The sequence below is a fragment of the Schistocerca cancellata genome, chromosome 8 (assembly GCF_023864275.1).
Source record: "Schistocerca cancellata isolate TAMUIC-IGC-003103 chromosome 8, iqSchCanc2.1, whole genome shotgun sequence".
In the NCBI taxonomy this organism is placed as follows: Eukaryota; Metazoa; Arthropoda; class Insecta; order Orthoptera; family Acrididae; genus Schistocerca; species Schistocerca cancellata.
In genome coordinates this window covers 42,472,423-42,499,423 of record NC_064633.1, presented here as the reverse complement: position 1 = coordinate 42,499,423, position 27,001 = coordinate 42,472,423, and the positions used below count along the sequence as shown (strand labels likewise).

Here is a 27,001-nt window from a genome sequence, read left to right as displayed (position 1 = left end):
TCCTTTGCTGTAACATAGATCACACTCCCTTTTTTTGTTTTCATTTCTGTGAGTAGTCTATGTGGTATCTCTCCTGCTCTCACTAATCATGATGTTTGCTTTGACGGTAACCTATTAGTAGTAGTAGCTTTGTTCGTCCGTAGGTGTCTTTCTACAAGGATAAAGGACATGACAAAGTATTTGCAAGTTTAGATCAATTTAAAGTAAACTAAGTCGCGTACATATATATTTACAGACTTCTAGTTTACCACCTTCTACCCGTGGTCTACCCCTAGACCACGGGTACAAGGTGGTAAACTAGAAGTCTGTAAATATATATGTACGCGACTTAGTTTACTTTAAATTGATCTAAACTTGCAAATACTTTGTCATGTCCTTTATCCTTGTAGAAAGACACCTACGGACGAACAAAGCTACTACTACTAATAGGTTACCGTCAAAGCAAACATCATGATTAGTGAGAGCAGGAGAGATACCACATAGACTACTCACAGAAATGAAAACAAAAAAAGGGAGTGTGATCTATGTTACAGCAAAGGAATTAAAGAGTCAAAAGTTCCAAAACGGAACTCAGCTTCAAAAACGTTAGAAACGTATGTGTTTATGGAGCACAGAGAAACTGCATGATTGTGAGACTGTTGCGTTCATTTGTTGCAGCTTATGTGACAAACTATATATTCATCATTTTCTTGGGAATGATCACATTCACATTCATGTTGTTGTTGTTGTGGTCTTCAGTCCTGAGACTGGTTTGATGCAGCTCTCCATGCTACTATATCCTGTGCAAGCTTCTTCATCTCCCAGTACCTACTGCAACCTACATCCTTCTGAATCTGCTTAGTGTATTCATCTCTTGGTCTCCCCCTACGATTTTTACCCTCCACGCTGCCCTCCAATACTAAATTGGTGATCCCTTGATGCCTCAGAACATGTCCTACCAACCGATCCCTTCTTCTACTCAAGTTGTTGCCACAAACTTCTCTTCTCCCCAATCCTATTCAATACTTCCTCATTAGTTATGTGATCTACCCATCTAATCTTCAGCATTCTTCTGTAGCACCACATTTCGAAAGCTTCTATTCTCTTCTTGTCCAAACTATTTACCGTCCATGTTTCACTTCCATACATGGCTACACTCCATAAAAATACTTCATAAATGACTTCCTGACACTTAAATCTATACTCGATGTTAACAAATTTCTCTTCTTGAGAAACGCTTTCCTTTCCATTGCCAGTCTACATTTTATATCCTCTCTACTTCGACCATCATCAGTTACTTTGCTCCCCAAATAGCAAAACTCCTTTACTACTTTAAGTGTCTCATTTCCTAATCTAATACCTCAACATCACCCGACTTAATTCGACTACATTCCATTATCCTCGTTTTGCTTTTGTTGATGTTCATCTTATATCCTCCCTTCAAGACACCATCCATTCCGTTCAACTGCTCTTCGAAGTCCTTTGCTGTCTCTGACAGAATTACAATGTCATCGGCAAACCTCAAAGTTTTTATTTCTTCTCTACGGATTTTAATACCTACTCCGAATTTTTCTTTTGTTTCCTTTACTGCTTGCTCATTATACAGATTGAATAACATCGGGGAGAGGCTACAACCCTGTCTTACTCCCTTCCCAACCACTGCTTCCCTTTCATGTCCCTCGACTCTTATAACTGCCATCTGGTTTCTGTACAAATTGTAAATAGCCTTTCGCTCCCTGTATTTTACCCCTGCCACCTTTAGAATTTGAAAGAGAGTATTCCAGTCAACATTGTCAAAAGCTTTCTCTAAGTCTACAAATGCTAGAAACGTAGGTTTGCCTTTCCTTAATCTTTCATCTAATATAAGTCAAATAAAGGTCAAAAAATGGCTCAAATGGCTCTGAGCACTATGGGACTCAACATCTTAGGTCATAAGTCCCCTCGAACTTAGAACTACTTAAACCTAACTAACCTAAGGACATCACACACACCCATGCCCGAGGCAGGATTCGAACCTGCGACCGTAGCAGTCCCGGGGTTCCGGACTGCAGCGCCAGAACCGCTAGACCACCGCGGCCGGCCGTAAGGTCAGTATTGCCTCACGTGTTGCAGTATTTCTACGTAATCCAAACGGATCTTCCCCGAGGTCTGCTTCTACTAGTTTCTCCATTCGTCTGTAAGGAATTCGTGTTAGTATTTTGCAGCTGTGGCTTATTAAACTGATTGTTCAGTAATTTTCACATCTGTCAACACCTGCTTTCTTTGGGATTGGAATTATTATATTCTTCTTGAAGTCTGAGGGTATTTCGCCTGTCTCATACATCTTGCTCACCAGATGGTAGAGTTTTGTCATTACTGGCTCTCCCAAGGCTGTCAGTAGTTCTAATGGAATGTTGGTGTTCATACGAACACCTAAATCGGGCAAGGAGGCATGTCTCACTCTCTCACCAGGCATACAAATCAGGGGCGGCCGTAAGAGATTCCTGTCATGTGACACACGTGCTGTCACCAACGTCGTGTCCGACACACCAGATGTGTTTTCCGTTGGAGGATTCAGTTGACTTGTCGTTTCGTCATCAAACGTTTGCGGTTCGCATGCGAAAGCCACTTTCTTTCGGCTGCTAAGAGAGTAGTTTTCAGAATCAACTGTCACTATAGGTCCCTTGCTTACACCTCGCTGTTGCAAACGGACGCTACAGAACGACACTTACACAGTTTGAATACAGCGAATAGCGAAAAAAAAGACACGATGAAGATTTGACCGCTGTTACTACTTTTGTTTTTGAAGAAAACAATATAGATTTAAAAGTAAGTGCTAGCAGGATTCGAACCGTCGTCTCGTTCACGACCCTTTACCACAACGCCATTCCCCTATAAGGCTGCTCGATATTGCATTTCTTGTCGTTGGACCGTGCATTGTTAGCAATTTGTTTTTTTTTCTTTTTTTTTTACCATTCAGTACACTTCCTCCTTGTTTTCATGCTTGATCTGTGTTACGATTTTGACGCTCTGTCCACTGGGCCCTCTTACCACAAAATCTGAGGGGAGTTTCCCTTCTCAGAAACCGGAGATGAAGTTTCTTTTGTTAGTTTCTTAATGTTGAAGCGAATATAAAATCTACTAAATCTGACTTCAAGAGGGTAGGCCAAAAATTGATTATTTTACGACACTCCTAAAATGCATGAACTGGATTGATGTGTACAGTGCTCATGGCACGAACGAAAAATGCAGCCCCCAAACCTAATTCAGATTGTACCGAAGTCTACAAAGAAGCAACGATTACTGAAGGAGTAGAGACACAACCAAAAATTCTAGTGGTTATGATAACATATCAACGAAGTTAATTAAAGACTCTGATGCGTTTAATGCTCTTGAGTTCTCTGTGGAATCAGTCTATAGTTCTTTACAAGAAAAACTGCAAAATATTAAAGACAGTTACAGGGCATCAAAGCAAATGCATTATGAGAAGTAGATAATCGCATCAGATAACAAAATAAAGCCAATATGATACAGTGAAGCACAACAGTGGTAGAAGCAGAAAATGGGGAACAGATAGCATTAAGAGCAAATGATACATTGATAACGGATGTACGCAATGTTGCAAAACTTTTTACAGAATCTTTTCATTACTATTACTGAAAAATAGGAGTTGTCATGGAATATTCCAGACCACTCATTACAAATAACCTCAGTAATATGAATATGAACATCGCTATACAAGCAGATGTAAGGCCCACTATAAAATATTTACAATGAACACAATTTTTAAATAACTTTCCAGCAGCTGTAAAAAGATTAATTACAAATAAACTTCAGTTTAAGAGGAGCGTAAAGGATTAGTTGGTGGATAATTTATTTTGCTCCATTGATGAATCTCTTAGTAGAGCTAACTGATGTGTATACGTTACTTCTAATAAACTGAAGCGCCAAAGAAACCGATATCGGCATGCATATTCAAATACAGAGATATTTAAACAGGCAAAATACGGCGCTGCGGTCGCCAAAACCTATACAAGACATCAATTGACTGGCGCAGTTGTCAGATCGGTTACTGCTGCTGCAATGGCGAGTTAGCAAGATTTAAGTGACTTTGAACGTGGTGTTATAGTCGACACACGAACGATGGACGCAGCATCACCGAGGTAGCGATGAAGTGGGGATTTTCTCGTACGACTATTTCACGTACCGTGAATCCGGTAAAACATCAAATCCCCGACATCGGTGCGGCCGGAAAAAGATCCTGCAAGAACGGGACCAACGACGACGGAAGAGAATCGTCAAAATAACAGAAGTGCAACGCTTCCGCAAATTGCTGCAGATTTTAATGCTGGGCCATCAACAAGTGTCATCGTGCGAACCATTCCATGAAACATCATCGATATGGGCTTTCGGAGCTGGAGGCCCACTCGTGTACCCTTGATGACTGCACGACACAAAGCTTTATGACCCGCCTTGGCCTGTCAACACCGACCTAGGACTGTTGATGACTGGAAACATGTCGCCAGGTATGACGAATCTCGTTTCAAATTGTATCGAGCGGACAGACGTGTACGGGTATGTAGACAACCTATGAATCCATGGACCTTGAACGTCAGCAGGGATCTGTTCAAACTGGTGAAGGCTCTGTAATGGTGTGTGGCGTGTACAGTTGGGTGTTATGAGACCTGTGATACGTCTAGATACGTCTCTGACAGCTTACACGTACGTAAGCATCCTGTATGATTACCTGCAGCCGTTTGTGTCCTTTCTGCATCCCGACGGACTTCGGCAATTCCAGCAGGACAATGCGACACCCCACACGTCAAGAAGTGCTACAGAGTGGCTCCAGGAACACTCTTCTGAGTTTAAACACTTACGCTGGCCACCAAACTCCCCAGACATGAACATCATTGAGCACATCTGGGATGCCTTGCAACGTGCTGTTCAGAAGAGACATCAACCCTCTCGTTCTCTTATACATTTACGGACAGCCCTGCAGGATTCATGGTGTCAGTTCCCTCCAGCACTACTTCAGACATTAGTCGAGTGCACGCCACGTAGTTTTGTGGCGTTTTTGCGTGCTCGCGGGGCCGTACGCGGTATTAGGCAGGTGTAGCAGCTTCTTTGGCTCTTCACTGTGCCAAATAAAGTGAGTATTATTTACAATCTGACTTCTGTAAAAATTCAGTAAGCGTAATGCAATCATTGTAAATTGTTGTTGTTGTGGTCTTTAGTCCTGAGACTGGTTTGATGCAGCTCTCCATGCTACTCTATCCTGTGCAATGTGCAAGCATCTCCCAGTACCTACTGCAACCTACATCCTTCTGAAACTGTTTGGTGTATTCATCTCTTGGTCTCCCTCTACGATTTTTACCCTCCATGCTGCCCTCCAATACTAAATTGGCGATCCCTTGATGCCTCAGGACATGTCCTATCAACCGATCCCTTCTTCTCGTCACGTTGTGCCATAAACGTCTCTTCTCCCCAATCCTGTGTTGTAAAATGATTTTTCTGTTTGATGATGCATAGCTGTAATAGCCTAAGAATGTATGTATGTATATTTGCGTATGGAACATTGACATGTTTTGGAACAAGTTACTTTTTACCGCTCAAATGAAAGTATGTTTAAGACTATTTTTACTTATTGACCACCCATAACAAACCCTCCACTTAAGATGTACAATAGCATATTTGTTTTTCTTTGCAATTATTTATTGTGTATTCCTGTTTCTACGAAATGTTCTACATCCTGGCGGAGTTTCTCACTACGGCTCTGTAGGAAGTGGGAGTCCATGTAATCTAATCTGATGTAATGTAGATGGGTCAACCAACATATTACGTGTTCCCACGCATTTCCCACGAGAAGATCATAAAGGTAAAATAAGAGAGATTAAAGCTCATACTGATGCTAACCAACAGTCATTACACCCACGCACAATTCGCGACTGGGACGGGAAAGGGAAGGAAGTGGCAGTGGTACATCAGCAGGCGGCTTGCGTCAAAGAGATGTAACTGCGGAAGTAGATACGCCGGAGTCGCCGTACAGGGTGACAAAATATCAGTAGCCTGCGTAGCAGTGAAGCCCAGCGTGCGGTGAAGTACGTGCGTGTCTTGTGTCGAGTTACATTCATTACAGATTTCGGGCCGATACTTGAAATAACCTGTAGGACCTCCTTGTGACGTAGCTGGGCAGACAGAACGTGGCTTGCTGTACAGTTTGCAGAATGTGGCAGAGGCGAGGTCGCCGCGTGAACACGCCTTCGGCGGGCGGCCAATCACGTTCATCCGCAAAGCCTGGCACGTGCGTTTACGTAACTCTGCCACCGAGGACGGCCCGACAGTTAGACGGTACTGTTTTACATTTGCTCGCTTTCCTGACCGACCGCTATAGGCAACGGACTTGCTTGTAAGCTTTGGGCCGCAGACTGGGTTACCTGCTGGCATCGATACAGCGCCAGCTAACGACGGTCAGTTTGTGACAAGCAACTGCGATTGTAACTATTTGACTCAAAGACGAACACACAGCCACCCACTCATTTAATAAAAATAGAATGAAATAGCTAATTGATCTAAGTCGCTAATCCGGCAATTGGCGTTTTTTTCTTTCATTGTAAGAAGCAGATATTACTTAGAGCTTCAGAGCAATAGCCAACGTTTGACTGAAATTGAGGAATACAGTAGATAGCAAACGGCTATCTTTGAGAGATAAGATATTGAAGGTTGCAGAGCATTAAATAGGTAAAGAGACAAGGCATTATACAAATACTTGGATAACACAGGTGATACTGAATCTAAGTAACGAAAGGAGAAAATATAAAAATGCAACAAGTGAAGCAGGCAAAAGAGGAAACAGACGTCTGAAAGATGAAACTGGTAGAAATTGCAAAATGGTTAAGCAGTAATGGCTAGAGGACAAAAGCAAGGCTGTAGAAGAATCTAAGGGAAAGATCGGTACCGCCTATAGAAAGATTCAAGAAGCATTTTCGGAAAAGACAAACAATTATATTCGTATCGAGAGCAAATGACAAGACAACACTAAGCAAATAAAAGCTGCAAGCTGCAAGGCAGACGGAATGTGTATAGGGGATCTACAAGGGAAATGAACTTGAGGACAATTTTTAGATTAGGAAATGGCACACTGAAAGTGGCCATCATTAATCACTGAAGAGCAAATTCAAGACTTAACAGAGTCAAAGAAGGGGAAGTAAATGACAGTGATAGGAGACTGCGAGAAGAATTTGACAGAGCACTGAAAGATCAAAGTCCCCTAGAACAGGCGATATTCCCTCAAGACTATTGACATTCTTGGGAAAGCCAGCCATGAGAGAACTGTACCAACTGGTGTGCGAGATGTATTAGACAGGCGAAATACCCGCCGACTTCTGGAAATTGTAATAATCCCAATTCCAAAGAAAGCAGATGTGAACAGTTTAATAAATCATGCTTGCAAAATCATGAAACGATTTATTTACAGACAAATGGAAGAAATGGTAGGAGGCGACCTCAGGGAGACGATTCCGGAAAAATGTAGGAACACTCGAATCCATTCTGAATCAACGGCTTATCTTAGAGGACATGTTAAAGAAAGACAAAGCTAAATTTACAGCAATTGTAGGTTTCGAGAAAGCGTTTGACAATGTTGATTAGAATACCCTCCTTGAAATTCTAAAGATAGTAGGGATAAAAACAGGGAGCGAATAGTTACAATTCGTACAGAAACCAGGCTTCAGTTATAAGAGTCGAGAAACATGGATGGAATCAATGACTGAGCTGGGGTGAGAAAGGATTGCAGCCTATCCCCGACGTCGTTCAATCTGTACTCTGAACAATCAGTAAAGGAAACCAGGGTAAAATTTGGAGAAGGTATTAACTTTGAGAGAGAAGAAATAAAATCTTTGAGATTTGCTAGTGTCTTTGCTATACTGTCAGAGACAGAGAACTTAAACGGAATGGACAATGTCTTAAAAACGATTATAAAATGAACATCAACAAAAGTAAAACAAGGCTACAGAAAAGTAATAGAATTAAATCTGGCGATGCTGAGGGAATTAGGAAATGAGACACAAGAAGTAGTTAGCACTAATCAGCAAAAAGGAAACCAAGAAACTTAACAAAAACTCAAATAGATTACTTTTACTATTAAAGCAGCTAACTAAATCATTGCCGAAGTATAGAGGTTAAAAATTGCAGACTGCCTATGTTAACGGAAGTATTTCTGAAATACAAGATGTTAACATCGGATATGCATTTAAGAGTTACGAAGTCTATTCTGCAGAATATGTATGTAGTGTAGCCTTGTACGGAAGTGAAGCATAGGCGATAAGCAGTTGACTGAAGAAGAAAATAGAAGCTTTTGAAATGTGGTGCTAAGGAATAGTGAGGATTAGATGGGAAGAGCGCGTAATAATAAGGGGCTACCGAATCGAACTGTGGAAGAAAAGAAATTAATGGCACAACCTGAGTGAAATAAGGACTCGATTGATGTGACAGATTCTGAAGCATCAATAAGTTGTCACTTTGGTACTGGAGGGAAGTGTGTGTAAAAATTTTGGAAGGAGTCGAGTACTGTAAGCAGGTTTAAATGGATGTAGGTTGCAGTAGATATTCGGAGACGAAGAGGCATGCACGGGATAAATTACCGTGGAGAGCTGTGTTAGACCAGTCTTGAGACTGAAGACCACAATAACAGAAGTAATGTACGCTGTGGTACCAATTCGTAGATACATAATTAAAGTGGCAACTCGTATTCATTGTAGTTATTTGTAGCGTTACCGGTAACTGATGATGCCACTGCTGTAGGTAGGTCTAAGTACCGCAACATTACTGGAAGCTTACGTAGTAATGCTTTGTTTGACTGTAATTCAGTTTGCTGCTCATTCTGCTTATTGTTGTAGTCAGATTTTAAGTGTTTCGTGAAACTGATGTCGAAGATTTCAGTTCATCTGAAAATGGGAGAAGAAACCAAATACGAAGCTAGAACAGTAGTGTAGGTAGTGAGTAACATACTACTCATAAAAACAAGAAAAGGACGTATGATTACAAACGCCAGCGAACGACATTTTAATTTCAATTACCTTTTTGCCCCACATTTTAAACATTACTACTGTTTTAGACCATATCGAGCCTACAGGATTTTAGATAAGGCAGGATAAATCTAAGATTTAGGTAGTACCTCAAGAAACTACGCAGAAACATTGAGGTCTCCTGTTAGCTAGGCTTCGAGGCCGTCGATTACGTAAGAAGCTACGATAGTCGTCTGTTACGGGAAAAGCTAAGGTCACTTCCACGACAGACAGAGAGGCAGTTTATTCAGAAACGAAAGTGGGATGAGCAAAACTCTTAAGGCTCCTGTAGTACTGCTGAACGAACAATGGAAAAGAACATTCGTTCCATGCGTGACTGTTTGAGGTGGGGGGAGGGAGGGGGCGGGGTGAGGGGGAACAAGGGATTACACTACAGAATTCTAAGTGCCTATGAACTCATGTAATGATTGAACTCACCTCACATTGCACAAACCGACATAGACATAGATCTGTTTTGATTTTGAAAAACACAAACATTTTGTAACAGTTATTTGGAGTGTTGAACCTGCTTACAGCATAAGTTTGAGTAGTTTTTCTCTAAACCTAGAATTGTTTATTATTATGAGCAGTTAACAAAACAGTAAATAAATATTTCGTTCAAATTATTACCACTAAGTACTTTTCATCACTATCCTTGAGTGACCAGTTTGACTTCAGATCAGGGTAAGGTATGAGAGAAGCAGTATTGGCAACACGTCAGATTTTGAAAACAAGATTAGAAGTAAACTATTAAATGTACGCTCATGTTCAGAAAAAACAGAACACCTTGAACAACTAGAGATAGGACTTTCATACTCACACGATATGTACAATCGACAGCAAAAAAAGTGGCTCACCCCTGAATTCCAACGTGCAGGCTGCACCTGAATGTATGCAACCAACATAGCATATCTGTGTTACACATAGTCGCAACCCTCCACAGTACAGTCGTTGTAAGATACATAATGGGTACCGCTAGAGACTACTAGAGAACACCAGTCTTTATGACAGTCTGTCCAGATGTAAAGTAACACCACGTTGTACAGAAGCGATCAGACAGTCCTTAACCTTTGTAAACTAAACTTAATTACAATAAGTGACATTTTAAATAATCTCCGTGCCAGCACGTTCACAGGAGCTCAGTCCGTCAGTTCACCTGATGATGGCGACATGTATGATCGCCGAAATATTGTGCCCGTTGGACACTATAGACAGGCAGCACACCCGTGGGTATTTTGATTATCAAATACGCCGGGAGAAACTCAAGAATCACGACATTTTAAATGTTATGAGACAACTAGTTTTGTTACATAAATCGTTCAGTAATCCTTAGGCACAGTTGAATATTTGAGACAGTATATGGATTTATAAAGTTCTATGGCAATTGGAAACAAGTTCTTTGCTGTCTAAAAGGTTTACCCAACACATGCTGAATGTCGTTCAACGTTCAACGGGGAATGGTTTTGCATCAGCTTTATGTAATACTAAGCAGTTAAAAGAAAACGTGATTAACGGTGGCAATGACTCTACGGAAATCCCAACATTAACAGCGAATCACAAGTAATATCTTTGTTCACATTACTCATCAACAGTTAGTTGTACACGAAGTTGTACTTTAAATGACATGATCAACGTCTTCGTTCTGGATCCGGATGCAAACCCACAACGAAAAGCCATTGTTAACCAAGCAAAACTTTGTGCCTTATAACTAGGCAGAAAGAGACGTCAAATATTGACGTTTGCGCCAGTATCAGTTATCAATTCTCAACTTGAACGTAAATGAGGATAATGTTTGTTCGAAAGCAGGAACCCTAACATGACAATTACCTTCTTGGTAATTAACCTCGAAAGACATTGTATAGTGTTGCATTGTCAAGGAATAAAGGATGCACATGTTTAAAATTGAAATGTCATCATGTAATGCTGGGGACAAGGATGCGAACCCAGCACCTAATCGGATTGTTGAATAAGTACGTAAAATCAGAATGTAGATATCACAGTTTGTCACCAGTAGTTGGGTTGGAACCTTAAATGACGACTGAAGTTGTATTGCCTGACCGGGCTTCGAACCCGAAACCACGAAACCAACCAACTACTGCGGACGCTCTCTGGGACTGCGTCTTGGAAGCCTGGGAGGATGTTGCTTCTTCAGGCTGTTACTTCCGACGGCTTATACATTCTATGCCAAGACGCGTGATGGAAGTACAAAATAATGAAGGATTCTGAACAAAATATTAGAGTTCTTAAAATGTTTTGTTATGTCTTGTTTTTCGTCATTTTTCCTGATTGGAAGCTAGTGGAAGATCGCGTGGCAACAGGAAAGATACAATATGGGTCAGCTTTCCTTTGAGTTGCCCTTTTAATTCAAGTGGGTTTCTTTTGAATATACAGTTTGTTAAGTATTCTATTTTGATTTCATTTATACCCTGTCTACATACTTACAAACTAATCAGCGTAGATGGACTCTGTCACAGTTGTTTTTGTTATTTAAAATACGTCTCTCTCTTCCCCTCCATCCATGAATACACCCTCCGTCCTCCACACAATACGCCAACAATTTCATATTATGTTCACTCGCCGCGCGGGATTAGTCGAGCGGTCTCAGGCACTGCAGTCATGGACTGTGATGCTGGTCCCGGCGGAGGTTCGAGACCTCCCTCGGGCATGGGTGTGTATGTTTGTCCTTAAGATAATGTAGGTTAAGTAGGGTGTAAGATTAGGGACTGATGACCTTAGCAGTTAAGTCCCATAAGATTTCACACACATTTGAACATTTATGTTTACTCGTTGTTAATATCTCTTCTATTCTCTCTCACACTCTTTCTCTCTGACACTATCGCAGCAAGTGCCCTTCTATTACACACCCCGAAAAATTTGTAACCAAATCTAGCGGTTTCCAATGACGCTACATTTTCTCTTTTAATTGCCGCTGTCTTTACTCTCTATCATTCCTCTCACCACCAATTAAACGGTATTCTTTGATCTCCCCTTCCCTATAACCCATTCTTCGTTCTGAGAACAGTCCTTCCTTATCTCTCGGTCCTACGATAAAACGAACTGTGGCACACATCTAAGTAAGCAATACTTTGCAAGCATTTCACGCTTATATTTTGCACTTCTGCACTTCTATCCATTCCCAGATCCCTCCCTCCTTCCTGTTACGCGTCCCTTGACATCTGCATCTACATCTAAATGAATACTCTGCAATTCATAATTATGTGCTAGGCAGGGGGTTCTGTGGTCTGGTGGATTAATCTTGTATTGATGTGTAAAACGTGTAGGTTCACATCTCACGTCAGGAGTAGATTTTTAACACTCACAAGTAACTCTCCTTCACCCCTAGTAACGCCAAGTGCAGAACGCCAGTAAGCTCCGTAGTTCAATATTCGCAGTAAAGATAACATCCCTTCGCTGCCGACTGGGCATTCGTTTGAGCTGTGACAGATGGAGAAACCCCGTAAGGCAGAGACTCTTTCACCAGCAAGCCGTCGTAAACTAGAAAACGTATTTCATTTAATGAATCAATGGCCATGTAAGTTCACAAGGCTCTTACTTTATTTCAAACTGAGACGTTGAAAATTGTGGTGCTGGACTGGGATTAGAATTCGATTTCACTGTGTTCCCGAAGATTGCGAACTCTTCTAGGCGTCCTCGAAAGGCACCTATCTGATTTCGAATCCCGATCAGCACAAAATATTCATTATTTTATTTCAAGCCCTAGCATGTGCACTCCGAACTACTGGTGAAGAATAGTTGCATTTTCAACGTCTCTTCGTGCGTTGTCAGCTGTAACGTGTTCGTTTCAACTCACAGCCACATGGTGAACTTTTTATCACAACATTACAAGATCAAACGTTTCCTTACATCTTTTCAAGTTCAAACATTCCTCTCCATCCTACTGGTGAAATCGGATTTGGGTATGACGTTGTGTTCGTTGTGATCACCAATGACGACATGTTGTGGATTCAACTTCTAGCCAACAGAGTATTTTCCATCACATCATCGAAAGTACAAACATGCCATTCCTAGCTATTATTGGAAAAGAATTTGATCGTTAAAGTTTCTTCATGACCACGTGTGCGGGGTTTGAATTCCATTCAGCACAGAACTTTTAGTCGCCTGATGTCTAGCTAAACATGCGCCCATCTCGCTACTGGTGAACCATCAATAGCTATTTATTGTCTGTTCCTGGCTAGAAAACGACAATGCTAGATGCTGGGTTCGAATCCCAGTCAGGCAAAAACAATTCTATCATCAATTAAGGTTCCAGCATTTCGCTATTGGTGAAAACATTTGATATTTAACTTCTGATTTTATGTACAGTCGTGCTCAAAAGTATCCGAACTACTTGAATTGCATTTCACCTGATTCCCGTGCGACCTACATAACGCAGCTGTCTAGCAGGTCCTCTAATCGCTCCTTGGTACAGTCGTCTGACTATTGAAAATGGTTCCAACAAATCACCACTAGAAAACACTGCTCTGTATCGCAATAACTCAAGATGTAAGGTAATACCACGATACTACAAATATCAAGGAACACCTCATCACAGATTAGACTGTCCTTAAGGCTTGTAAGCTCACATTTATTGCAATAAATGACATACCTGAAATGTTAGCACTCTCATTAACACGTCAGATAGGTAATGCACGTAGTAAGTTCGTCGTATTCATTTATTTCCTCTTCAAAGTAACAACCATACTTGTTATTTAACACAAAATGTCATTAAAAATTTACGTTATTCACGAGCAGCTAGTTGAGAATATGTATGAACTTCAAATGACACGACGAACTACCTCGTTCTGCATATGGATTCAAATCCAGGTCATGCAGGCTAGGCCGTGGTGGCCGAGCGGTTCTAGGCACTTCAGTCCGGAACCGCGTGACTGCTACGGTCGCAGGTTCGAATCCTGCCTCGGGCATGGATGTGTGTGATGTCTTTAGGTTAGTTAGGTTTAAGTAGTTCTAGGTTCTAGGGGACTGATGACCTCAGATGTTGAGTCCCATAGTGCTCAGAGCCGTTTGAGCCAATCATGTAGGCTATGATTTCGTGGCTGCCGGAAATTAACAGTCGTTCCTGACTAGGCATAAAGAGAGTGATGTATCTCATTTTTGGACAGTATTAGTCAACAAATATCAACTTTAAATTACATAACGTAACATTTTTAATGGGCGCGAATTCCTACCCAGCATCTATTGTCCCTGTTAACGAACTACGAGAGATGTTAAATACTCCTACTTCACAAATAACTTACTTGAAATGCAGTGAGGTAAAGCTTTGTGTTGGAATGGGATTCGAACCTAGAACCTAATCGGATGATTATCGAAGCACAATCAACATTGACGTATCGGATTTTCTCGGCAGTAGCTACATGTATTAAATGAAATGACGAGACGAAACATTAATTTTTCCATCCCAGGACTCCAACCCGGCACGTATCGCTGTTATATTCTAGAGAAAAGGAATGTTAAGTATGGGTTTGTTACACCAGCAGCGACATGTGAGCATGTTTGAACAAGTTGTAGTCGAGCTGTATTGTCACGAAGGGATCAAATTCCGCGTTAAGGGCGGTCTGAGTTGCATTCCCAGTTCAGAACCAATTTTATTGACATTCAGAAGCTCAAATAAAAGGAGGAATAAGTGTCCTGTGACCATACACATTCATAACACCATTGCGGCACACAAGATGAGAATTCTGACACACAGTCTCCCTGCAGTGGTTTGCAGGATGTTCAGTACATTCATTTACTTGGTTGACCGAATCGCCATGAACTAGCTGCCTTGGCTACCCAGTGCATACATTCGACTCTATTTTGTAATCACCGAAATAAAATAACGTAACTGCCACCTACACAGAACGGCCAACAGTGTAGGATGCAGAAATTTAAATAGGAAGTGTTCCTTTACATTTGAGCTACTCTATTTTATTCGTATATATTTTGTGGGAAACTGTAATCGTGATGGAAGATTACACACCTGAATGTTTGACACAGCTGGTAGGAGAAAACGCTGCATATTAACCAAACCCCGCGCCTCCTATCCGTATCCTTCTATGACACGCGCTCAGGATTCTCCTCCTATAACGCTACAGAGCTGTTCCTAGCACAGCTGAGAATTGGCAACATCGCCACAAACATTTGGCAACACTGTGACAGTGCAATCACTTCCGCGTACGGTACTGAACTGACTCGCTAAATTCACTTGATATTCCCTTTCCATTTGAATGACTCCTGGTATATAACCTCACGTAAACTAAGACACTGAGACAGAAATTTCAATTTTTTGGCTAAAGAAATGCTATTCTTCACATAAGTGACAAATTTTAATATCTTTCACGATGCGTTATGAGGCTGAGCGACCAATACCATGACGAGAGTGGCGTGCTGGCAGCAGTGTGTCCGTAGCCCCGTGCTACCGCCCGAGTCTCGTGTTCCAACGGTTAAGAAAATCGTCAGTTCTAACCGTGGTAGGGCAGCGCGTGCGAGCTTTTATTTTGTATTATTTCACGGAGCTGCGAATTCCCAGAAAAAATTCTGTAACAAAATCAGAAGAAAACCTTTACACATCAAATCCTCTTGGCAGCTCGACTCAGTAAGTTGTGTTAATGGTCTTAGATCTCGGCTTTCTGACTGCCAAGCTGCTGTACAATACAAGCGTCTCTGAAGAAATTCGAATCGACCGTCAACGATACTAAATTCAATAATGTTCTTCACTTAAGACCCCCAAGCCAGGTTGATAAGTATGAAGGAAATAAACTGATTAGCAAATCTCAAGAAAATACTTTCAGCCCAAAGTGCAATGGTGAAAACTTACAATGCTTCACACCGGTAACGCCTCTTTCCGCTGCTGACAAGTAAATTTTGGGTTTCTAGGAATACGTAACTTTATTTATGAAATGCCACATTTGCATACCTGTTGAGTATGACACAGCACACCATTTAAACACAGACCCAATCGAAATCTAAGTGAGTAGTATTTTACTAATTCGTGCAGATAGAGGCACGCTTGTGTACATATACTCAGATTTGTTAAAACAGACTTACTTTCGTCGTAAGGTTATCGTGGGTAGTTTTATTTCATTTCTTACAATACAGTGCACAGTTTTCGTAAGGTTTCTTTTAGTGTTGTTAAAACAATAATAAACATGAGAGAAAAAAAAATGGCTCTGAGCACCATCGGACTTACCTGCTGAGGTCATCACTACCCTACAACTTAGAACTACTTAAACCTAACTAACCTAAGGACATCACACACGTCCATGCCCGAGGCAGGATTCGAACCTGCGACCGTAGTCGTCGCGCGGTTCCAGACTGTAGCGCCTAGAACCGCTCGGCCACTGCGGCCGGCCATGAGAGAGAAATTAATCATCAACGATATATGCGAATAATATCTATAAAAGTCTGACAATGCACATGCAGTTTATTGATTACATGCATGTAGAAAACTTGTTCTGAGTTAAAGCTGTCAAACAAGGTTTGAAGAAGAATAAAATGCCACTACCAGATAACAGCTAATGTGGAAAATACTTTTCTGACTATTTTGGCACGATGCACTCTCCCCATACATAATACAAAAGCTTAGAGACGCATCTGCTGCCTGGCCGTCTATTAAACCTGAAAAGAACAAAATGACGCAGAAGTTAGCCTTTTTTCGACATGCGACTATTTTGAGTTGAAAAGTGAAGAGAATTATGTCCAAAGTTCCATTAAATTGTTAACTTCAGCAGACAGCAGAATTGCGTTTTAAAAAAATGTAGTAGCGAATGTAATGGAACACGCCACGCTTACCGTTACGCTACTAGCTGCGACAGACAGGGTGTTTCAAAAATGACCGGTATATTTGAAACGGCAATAAAACCAAACGAGCAGCGATAGAAATACACCGTTTGTTGCAATATGCTTGGGACAACAGTACATTTTCAGGCGGACAAACTTTCGAAATTACAGTAGTTACAATTTTCAACAACAGATGGCGCTGCAAGTGATGTGAAAGATATAGAAGACAACGCAGTCTGTGGGTGCGCCATTCTGTACGTCGTCTTTCTGCTGTAAGCGTGTGCTGTTCACAACGTGCAAGTGTGCTGTAGACAACATGGTTTATTCCTTAGAACAGAGGATTTTTCTGGTGTTGGAATTCCACCGCCTAGAACACAGTGTTGTTGCAACAAGACGATGTTTTCAACGGAGGTTTAATGTAACCAAAGGACCGAAAAGCGATACAATAAAGGATCTGTTTGAAAAATTTCAACGGACTGGGAACGTGACGGATGAACATGCTGGAAAGGTAGGGCGACCGCGTACGGCAACCACAGAGGGCAACGCGCAGCTTGTGCAGCAGGTGATCCGACAGCGGCCTCGGGTTTCCGTCCACCGTGTTGCAGCTGTGGTCCAAATGACGCCAACGTCCACGTATCGTCTCATGCGCCAGAGTTTACACCTCTGTCCATACAAACTTCAAACGCGGCAACCCCTCAGCGCCACTACCATTGCTGCACGAGAGACATTCGCTAACGATATAGTGCACAGGATTGATGACGGCGATATGCATGTGGGCAGCATTTGGTTTACTGACGAAGCTTATTTTTACCTGGACGGCTTCGTCAATAAACAGAACTGGCACATATGGGGAACCGAAAAGCCCCATGTTGCAGTCCCATCGTCCCTGCATCCTCAAAAAGTACTGGTCTGGGCCGTCATTTCTTCCAAAGGAATCATTGCCCCATTTACAGATCCGAAACGATTACTGCATAATGCTATCTGGACATTCTTTGTGAATTTGTGGCGGTACAAACTGCCTTAGACGACACTGCGAACACCTCGTGGTTTATGCAAGATGGTGCCCGGCCACATCGCACGGCCGACGTCTTTAATTTCCTGAATGAATATTTCGATGATCGTGTGATTGCTTTGGGCTATCCGAAACATACAGGAGGCGGCGTGGATGGGCCTCCCTATTCGCCAGACATGAACCCCTGTGACTTCTTTCTGTGGGGACACTTGAAAGACCAGGTGTACCGCCAGAATCCAGAAACAATTGAACAGCTGAAGCAGTACATCTCATCTGCATGTGAAGCCATTCCGCCAGACACGTTGTCAAAGGTTTCGGGTAATTTCATTCAGAGACTACGCCATATTATTGCTACGCATGGTGGATATGTGGAAAATATCGTACTATAGAGTTTCCCAGACCGCAGCGCCATCTGTTGTTGAAAATTGTAACTACTGTAATTTCGAAAGTTTGTCTGCCTGAAAATGTACTGTTGTCCCAAGCATATTGCAACAAACGGTGTATTTCTATCGCTGCTCGTTTAGTTTTTATTGCCGTTTCAAATATACCGGTCATATTTGAAACACCCTGTAGCTACAGCACCTCTGGAAGTGAACAACAGTTCCTCCAGAATTTCGGCATTCCACAGTGCTGTGAGGTAATGCATACGAGAGACAGACAGTTACAGCATTTCTTTTGCACTGCACGATGGTTTCAACAAACAGATAGCGCAATAGAGTAGCTCAAATGGAAAGGAACACTTCCTATTTAAATTTCTGCATTCTACACTGTTGGCCGTTCTGTGTAGGTGGCAGTTAAGTTATTTTATTTCGGTGATTACAAAATAGAGTCGAATGTATGCACTGGGTAGCCAAGACAGCTAGTTCATGGCGATTCGGTCAACCAAGTAAATGAATGTACTGAACATCCTGCAAACCACTGCAGGGAGCCTGTGTCTCAGAATTCTCATCTTGTGTGCCGCAATGGTGTTATGACAGAGAAATGTGTATGGTCACAGGACACTTATTCCGTCTCTTATTTGAGCTTCTGTATGTCGATAAAACTGGTTCTGAACTGGAAATGCAACTCAGACGCCCTTAACGCGGAATTTGATCCCTTCGTGACAATACAGCTCGACTACAACTTGTTGTTTGTCCAAAACTGCAGATTCCTCAACGTCTCCACATATTGCGCATGAATGGGTTGGAATCCTGGCCCAGCACTAAACTTTTCACTATGTATTATCAAGCTCTAGCATGAAACACCTATATGCTGGTGGATAATAATTTTTATTTTTAATGCATTTTTCATTCGTTGTCAACACCAACTATATCTGACGTTTTTGACTCCCAGCGAGACACAGAACTATATGCGAGATCACTGTAAGTTCAAGGATGTTATTCCGAGCTGCTGGTGGAGAAAAATTCGTTAGCGGACGTCTCTTTGCGTGTAGTCAACAACGATATGTGTGGGGTTCGATTCCTAGTCAGCACTGAACTCTTTGTCACATTATTTCTAGTTCAAACATGCTCACATTTCGCTGCTGGTGTAACAAACCCATACTTAACGTTCCTTTTCTCTAGAATATAACAGTGATATGTGCCGGGTTGGAGTCCTGGGAAGGAAGAAATTAATGTTTCGTCTCGTCATTTCAGTTAATACATCTAGCTACCGCCGAGAAAAGCCGATATGTCAAAGTTGATTGTACTTCGATAACAATCCGATTAGGTTCTGGGTTCGAATCCCTGTCCAACACAAAGCTTTACCTCACTGTATTTCAAGTAAGTTACTGGTAAAGAAGCAGTTTTTAACATCTCTCGTAGTTCGTTAACAGGGACAATAGATGCTGGGTTGGAATTCGCGACCGTTAAAAATGTTTACGTTATGTAATTAAAAGTTGATATTTGTTAACTGATACTGTCTAAAATCGAGGTATATCACTCTCTTTATGCCTAGTCAGGAATGACTGTTAATTTCCGTCAGTCACGAAATCTTAGTTTGCATGACCTGGGTTTGAATCCAAATGCAGAACGAGTCGGTTCGTCGTATCATTTGAAGTTCATACATATTCCCAACTAGCTGCTCGTGAATAACGTCAATTTTTAATGACATTTTGTGTTAAATAACAAGTATGGTATGTTACTTTGAAGAGGAAATCATGAATACGAAGAACTTACTACCTGGATTACCTATCTGACGTGTTAATGAGAGTGCTAACATTTCAGGTATGTCATTTATAGCAATAAATGTGAGCTTTCAAGCCTTAAGAACAGTCTTATCTGTGATGAGGTGTTCCCTGATATTTGTAGTATCGTGATATTACATCTTGAGTTATTGCGATACAGAGTAGTGTTTTCTAGTGGTGACTTGCTGGAACCATTTTCAATAGTCAAACGACTGTATCAAGGAGCGATTAGAGGAACTGCTAGACAGCTTCATTATGTGAGTTGCATGAGAATCAGGCGAAATGCAATGCAGGTTGTTCGGATACTTTTGAGCATGACGGTACTTCGTTAACAATCCGATTAGGTGCTGGGTTCGCATCCCTGTCACAAGCTTTATAGGATGGCATTTCAATTTTAAACATGAGCATACCTTGTTCCTTGTGAATGACACCATATTAAACGTCGTTGGTGGTATTTCCCAGGACAGTAACTGTTATGACAGGATTCCCAGTCCAGTACAAACATTTTCGTCATTTATTTTCAGGATGTGAATTGATAACTGATACTGGTGGAAAAGTCTATACTTCACGTCTCTTTATGCCTAGTGTTGCGGTCTCTATAAGGCACAAACAAAGCTTAGCTTAGTTAGCAATGGCTATAGGTGCTGGGTTTGAATCCAGGTCCAGAACGACGACGTTGGTGATGTCATTTAAAGTTCAGATTTGTGTACACGTAGCTGTTGCTGTGTTACAAGAACAATGATATTACTGGTGATTCGCTGTTAATGTTGAGATTTCCTTAGAGTGCTTGTTGCCGTTAATCGTGTTTTTCAACTGGTTCGTCCAATATCCAGTTTCCAGAGCCACTCGCCGTTGAGCGACCTTCAGCACGTGGATGGAAAACTTTTTAGAGAGCGAAAAACTTTTTTACAATTGCTGTACAGCTTTGTAGCTCCATATATTGTCTCAAGTATTTAAGGATTACTGTACGAGGATTAAGTACTAAGGATTACTGTACGATATATGTAAAACAATCCGTTTACTCAGAACTTTCGGAATGTCACTTGTTGTAATTAAGGTTAGTTTATGAGTGTTACGGGGTGTCTCATCGCTAAGAACGTGTTTTCTAATATGTTTTCTATGACGATATTAGTTGACGCTTAGACTGGCTGCCATAAAGGCCTTTGGTCTCTTAGTAGTCTCTTGCGGTACCCATTGTGTGCAGTCATACGACTGTACCCCATGGTGTTTTGGTATTTAGAGGACCTGCAACACAGCTACGCTATGTTGGTTGTATTCGGCAGTGACCCACTTTTTTTGCTGTCAAGTGTACATTAGTATGTTCTGTAGAAATGATTAGCATTTCAGTTGTGGTGTCACAGCCAGACACCACACTTGCTAGGTGGTAGCTTTTAAATCGGCCGCGGTCCGCTAGTATACGACGGACCCACGTGTCGCCACTGTCAGTGATTGCAGACCGAGCGCCGCCACACGGTAGGTCTAGAGACACTTCCTAGCACTCGCCCCAGTTGTACAGCCGACTTTGCTAGCGAAGCTACACTGACCAATACGCTCTCATTTGCCGAGACGATAGTTAGCATAGCCTTCAGCTACGTCATTTGCTACGACCTAGCAAGGCGCCATGACCAGTTATATTGAGATTATATAATGTATCAACAAGAGCAATGTTCACCAATTGTGGATTAAAGTTAAGTATTACATCAACTGCGTACTTTATTTATTAGACTCAACTCCTTTAATTGTTCCAGACCTCACACCAGTCTTCGTGAGCTTAACGCGTGCATTTCGGCCTCCTCTAGCTACACGGTGTTGGCTCTTCTGTCAACACATCATCAGTCACCTCGGTTCAGCATGTGCCCTCGTGACTTGCTCCATGCATGATGACATAGACGCGTATAAGCCGGGAATGCCTTCCTGTGGTACAAACACCCATGCTGCCTTCACCCGGTTCCGAAGTTCATCTGTGGTGGTTGGCAATGAATCATAGTGCTGAGCCCGTCGTTTCACCACATCCCACACATTTTAGATTGGCGACGGGTCTGGTGATCTGGCGCACTAGGAAAAAAGTTTGACATGCTGTGACACCAAGAAGGCACATATCAGTGCAGCAGCATGTGATTGTGCATTGTCCTGCTGAAAAATGGCGTTCCGAGTCTTGTGCAGAAAGGGTATGGCTACGGGCCGCAGGATGTCATTTACGTAGATCACAATAGTCACAGTGCCCTGGAACGCAGCAGCTGTGATTTTTTGTTGTGCCCAACAGCACCCAACGCCATAGGATCTTAGGTTGGTGCTGTACGTCTTGTGTAAATGCACTCACTGTGATACCGCTTCCCCTATCTGCGGCGGACTAAAATGCGGCCATCATTTTGCAGATAAACACTATCTGATGCCATTCCTGTCCCCAGTCACGTCGTTCCAAACAGCATTTCCATCTAGCACGATTCTGTACATTCGTCAAAGGCAGGCGGTGAAGTGGACGTAACCCATGCCGTAATAAATGATGATGATGATGATGTTTGGTTTGTGGGGCGCTCAACTGCGTGGTTATCAGCGCCCGTACAATTATCCAATCTGTGCTCAGTCCAATTTCGCCACTTTCCTGGATGATGATGAAATGATGAGGACAACACAAACACCCAGTCATCTCGAGGCAGGTGAAAATCCCTGACCCCGCCGGGAATCGAACCCGGGACCCCGTGCTCGGGAAGCGAGAACGCTACCGCGAGACCACGAGCGGCGGACACCGTAATAAACGGCCAAGAACTGTCACGTTTGATAGTGTACGATGTGCCACACTGTCCCACTGTTGCACCAGACCCGAGGGAGATGCATATCTGTGCTGCAACACCATACGGATGAGGTGTAAATCTTCTCCAGGGGGGTCGTCTGGATGGTTCGACCGACCCATCTCGTGGTGTTCTACGGCCTCCAGTGAACCATTCTGTTCGCATACGTTGCACTACCGTAACACTTCGTCCCACACGAGCAGCGGTTTCCCGGATGAATGCATCGAATCGTCTCATGCCAGTAATGTGCTCTCTTTCAAACTCACCGATTTGACGGAGCGGTTTGCTCATACATCTGCGAGTTATCGTGCATGTCTGTCCAAGTCACATCGATCTATTACCCTCGGTTTACAACAACGAGAGCCGCAGGCATATTTTACCAGTTGGTGGTGTTGCCCCACGATGTCGATATTTACCTTGAAGCCGCGGGCCGACATTGTTGAAACGATAATCAGTTCTGCAGAACTTACTACTGTACATGTCCAGTGAATATGAGCGCCCTATCTCTAGTCGTACATGGTGTACTGTTTTTTTTTCTCTAAACATGAGTGTATATAGCACTCATTGATCTTGAAAACACATTTGATTTGGTTTGCCACAAGTTATTATCTAAAGCAAGGCGCAAAGGAGGATTTGATTGGAACTACAGTTGATTAATTTTGAGTACATAAAAGAGTCAGAGTATTTAAGTGGCTTTTATTGGAAGCAAGAATCAAGTAAATATCAAAATCAGATGAGGGTAGGGGTACTGCCTCTCACCTTACTTATCTAATACGTTCATCGGAGAGGCAATAACAAGAGTGAAAGGAAAGACGACTGGAATCAAATTTATTGGTATTCATATTTACATCAAATTTGCCAATGACACTGCAGTAGCGCCAGATTCAAAGAAAAAACTAAATAATATGCTTAAGGTCCTGAATCAAGAACAACAAGATTAAAACAAAAAAATAAATATCAAGAAGACAAAAGTCATGGTTATAGACATGAAAGGAGGTGGAGGTAAGACTGGCATCATAATAGGCAGTGAGCAACTCGAGTAACTAACCGAATTTTACTATCTCGGTAGCACTGTGAAGGAAAACTATAGACGTCTCAGGGACATCAAGGGAGGAATAGCACTGAACAACAGTGCCTTCCAAAAATAAGACTAAGTCTGGTTAGCACACTGGACTCGCATTCGGGAGGCGGGAAGGCGACGGTTCAAATCTCCGTCAGGCGACCCGGATTCGAGTTTTTCGTGGTTTCCCCAAACGGCTCCAGATAAGAGTGAGCTGGTACCTTGGTATGATCGGCTACTTTCCCAGTCCAAGCTTTCGGTCGACCATTAACAATGCCGTCGTCACTGAGACGATAAATAGTAATTTTTCCTCTCTCCTTTGATAAAGTAAGAGGAGTAGTCTTTCACTGCCTCTGCTTAGCGACTTGGTAACTCTTCGTTAGGAAAGTTTCTATAAGTTAACGCTAACTGCAAAATCTGTTCGAAGTAGGATAAAATGAAAGACAAAAAGCGTTAAAAAGAGTTAGACAATGAAAAAGTGTTCACAATTTTGAGAAAAATAGAAATAAACTATAGGGAAAGATGGGTAACCCACAATATATCAATATCTACAAGAACCAAGAGGGAACAGTAGCACTGGAAGACCAAGAACAAAGTGTTAAATCTGCACATCGAAGAAGCAAAACAGAAACAAGACCAAGATTGAGGAGTGAGGCTAAAATTTAAAGTGATAGGATATCAATGATTAGCTTCGCTGATGCCATTGCAATCCTCAGCGAAAGTGAAGAAGAATTACAGCATCTGTTGACTGGAACGAACAGTCTACTGGTTATAGAATAAATACTGAAAGCAAATCGAAGTAAGACAAATGTAATACGGAGTAGCAGAAATGAGACAAGCGATAAAAGTGTGATCAGTATCGGTGATCACCAAGGAGATGAAGTTAAGAAATTCTGTTATCCTGGAAGAAAAATAACACACGCTGGCCGCGCGGGATTAACCGAGAAGTCGGCCGGAGTGGCCGAGCGGTTCTAGGCGATACAGTCTGGAACCGCGCGACCGCTAAGGTCGCAGGTTCGAATCCTGCCTCGGGCATGGATGTGTGTGATGTCCTTAGGTTAGTTAGGTTTAAGTAGTTCTAAGTTCTAGGGGAATGATGACCACAGCAGTTAAGTGCCATAGTGCTCAGAGCCATTTGAACCATTTTTGATTAGCCGAGAAGCCTAGGGCGCTGCAGTCATGGACTGTGCGGCTGGTCCCGGCGAAGTTTCGAGTCCTCCCTCGGGCATGGGTGTGTGCGCTTGTTCTTAGGATAATTTAGGTTACGTAGTGTGTAAGCTTACGGACTGGTGACCTTAGCAGTTAAGTCCCGTAAGATTTCACACACAACACACGATGGACAAAGAAAGGAAGATATTTTTAAAAAATCAGGTTAGTACAGGCAAAGAGAGCATTCCTCGTCAAGAGAGTTCGCAAGTATCATGCATAGGTCTGAGAATTTACAATAGGCGAGCACAGCGTTGTGTAAAAGGAAACCAGAATTGAACAGAATCGACACATTTGAAATGTTGTGCTATAGAAGGATTTTGAAAGTTAGATGGACTAATAAGATAAGAAGTGAGGAGGTTGCCCGTACGATAGATGAAGTAAAATGCATTTAAGAACCATCTACAGGGAGAAGAGACAGGATGAACAGAAATGTGTAAGGAGAATGGGTATAAAATGGCTCTGAGCACTATGGGACTTAACTTCTGAGATCATTAGTCCCCTAGAACTTAGAACTACTTAAACCTAACTAACCTAATGACATCATACACATCCATGCCCGAGGCAGGATTCGAACCTGCGACCGCAGCGGTCGTGCGTTTCCAGACTGTAGCACCTAGAACCTCTCGGCCACATCGGCCGGCGAGAATGGGTATAATTTCCATGACACTGTGGAGAGTTACAGAGCGTAAAACTGTAAGGGAAGACAGACCTTGGAATACATCCAACAAATAACTGAGGACGTTGGGTGATGATGACGATGAGTTTGTGGGGCGCTCAACTGCGCGGTCATCACCGCCCGTACAAAGTCCCAGTCTTTATACAGTCCAATCTAGCCACTTTCACTACTGATGATGAAATGATGAGGACAACGTAAACACCCAGTCCCCAGGTAGAGAAAATACACAACCCGGCCGGGAATCGAACGCGGGCTGTTCGATACAGTTCCCCACAGTCGTTTAATGAACAAAGTAAGAGCATATGGACTATCGGACCAATTGTGTGATTGGATTGAAGTGTTCCTAGATAACAGAACGCACCATGTCATTCTCAATGGAGCGAAGTCTTCCGAAGTAAGAGTGATTTCAGGTGTGCCGCAGGGGAGTGTCGTAGGACCGTTGCTATTCAGAATATACATAAATGACCTTGTGGATGGCATCGGAAGTTCACTGAGGCTTTTTGCGGATGATGCTGTGGTATATCGAGAGGTTGTAACAATGGAAAATTGTTCTGAAATGCAGGAGGATCTGCGGCGAATTGACGCATGCTGCAGGGAATGGCAATTGAATCTCAATGTAGACAAGTGTAATGTGCTGTGAATACATAGAAAGAAAGATCCCTCATCATTTAGCTACAACATAGCAGGTCGGCAACTGGAAGCAGTTAATTCCATAAATTATCTGGGAGTACGCATTAGGAGCGGTTTGGTTCAAATGGCTCTGAGCACTATGCGGCTTAATTTCCGAGGTCATCAGTCGCTTAGAACTTAGAACCAATTAAACCTAACTAACCTAAGGACATCACACACAACCATTCCCGAGGCAGGATTCGAACCTGCGACCGTAGCGGTCGCTCGGTTCCAGGAGAGGTTTAAAATGGAATGATCATATAAAGTTGATCGTCGATAAAGCAGATGCCGGACTGAGATTCATTGGAAGAATCCTAAGGAAATGCAATCCGAAAACAAAGGAAGTAGGTTACAGTACGCTTGTTCGCCCACTGCTTGAATACTGCTCAGCACTGTGGGATCCGTACCAGATAGGGTTGACAGAAGAGATAGAGAAAATCCAACGGAAAGCAGCGCGCTTCGTTACAGGATCATTTAGTAATCGCGAAAGCGTTACGGAGATGATAGGTAAACTCCAGTGGAAGACTCTGCAGGAGAGACGCTCAGTAGCTCGGTACGGGCTTTTGTTGAAGTTTCGAGAACATACCATCAGCGAAGAGTCAAGCAGTATATTGCTCCCACCTACG

The 27,001-nt window shown here is 42.4% G+C and overlaps 1 protein-coding gene across 2 annotated transcripts in view; it reads right to left on the bottom strand.

Annotated features, from left to right (window-relative positions):
- Positions 1 to 27,001, bottom strand: part of LOC126094604 (protein white-like) — a 316,644-nt gene that overhangs the window by 142,481 nt on the left and 147,162 nt on the right. The window lies entirely within an intron of this gene.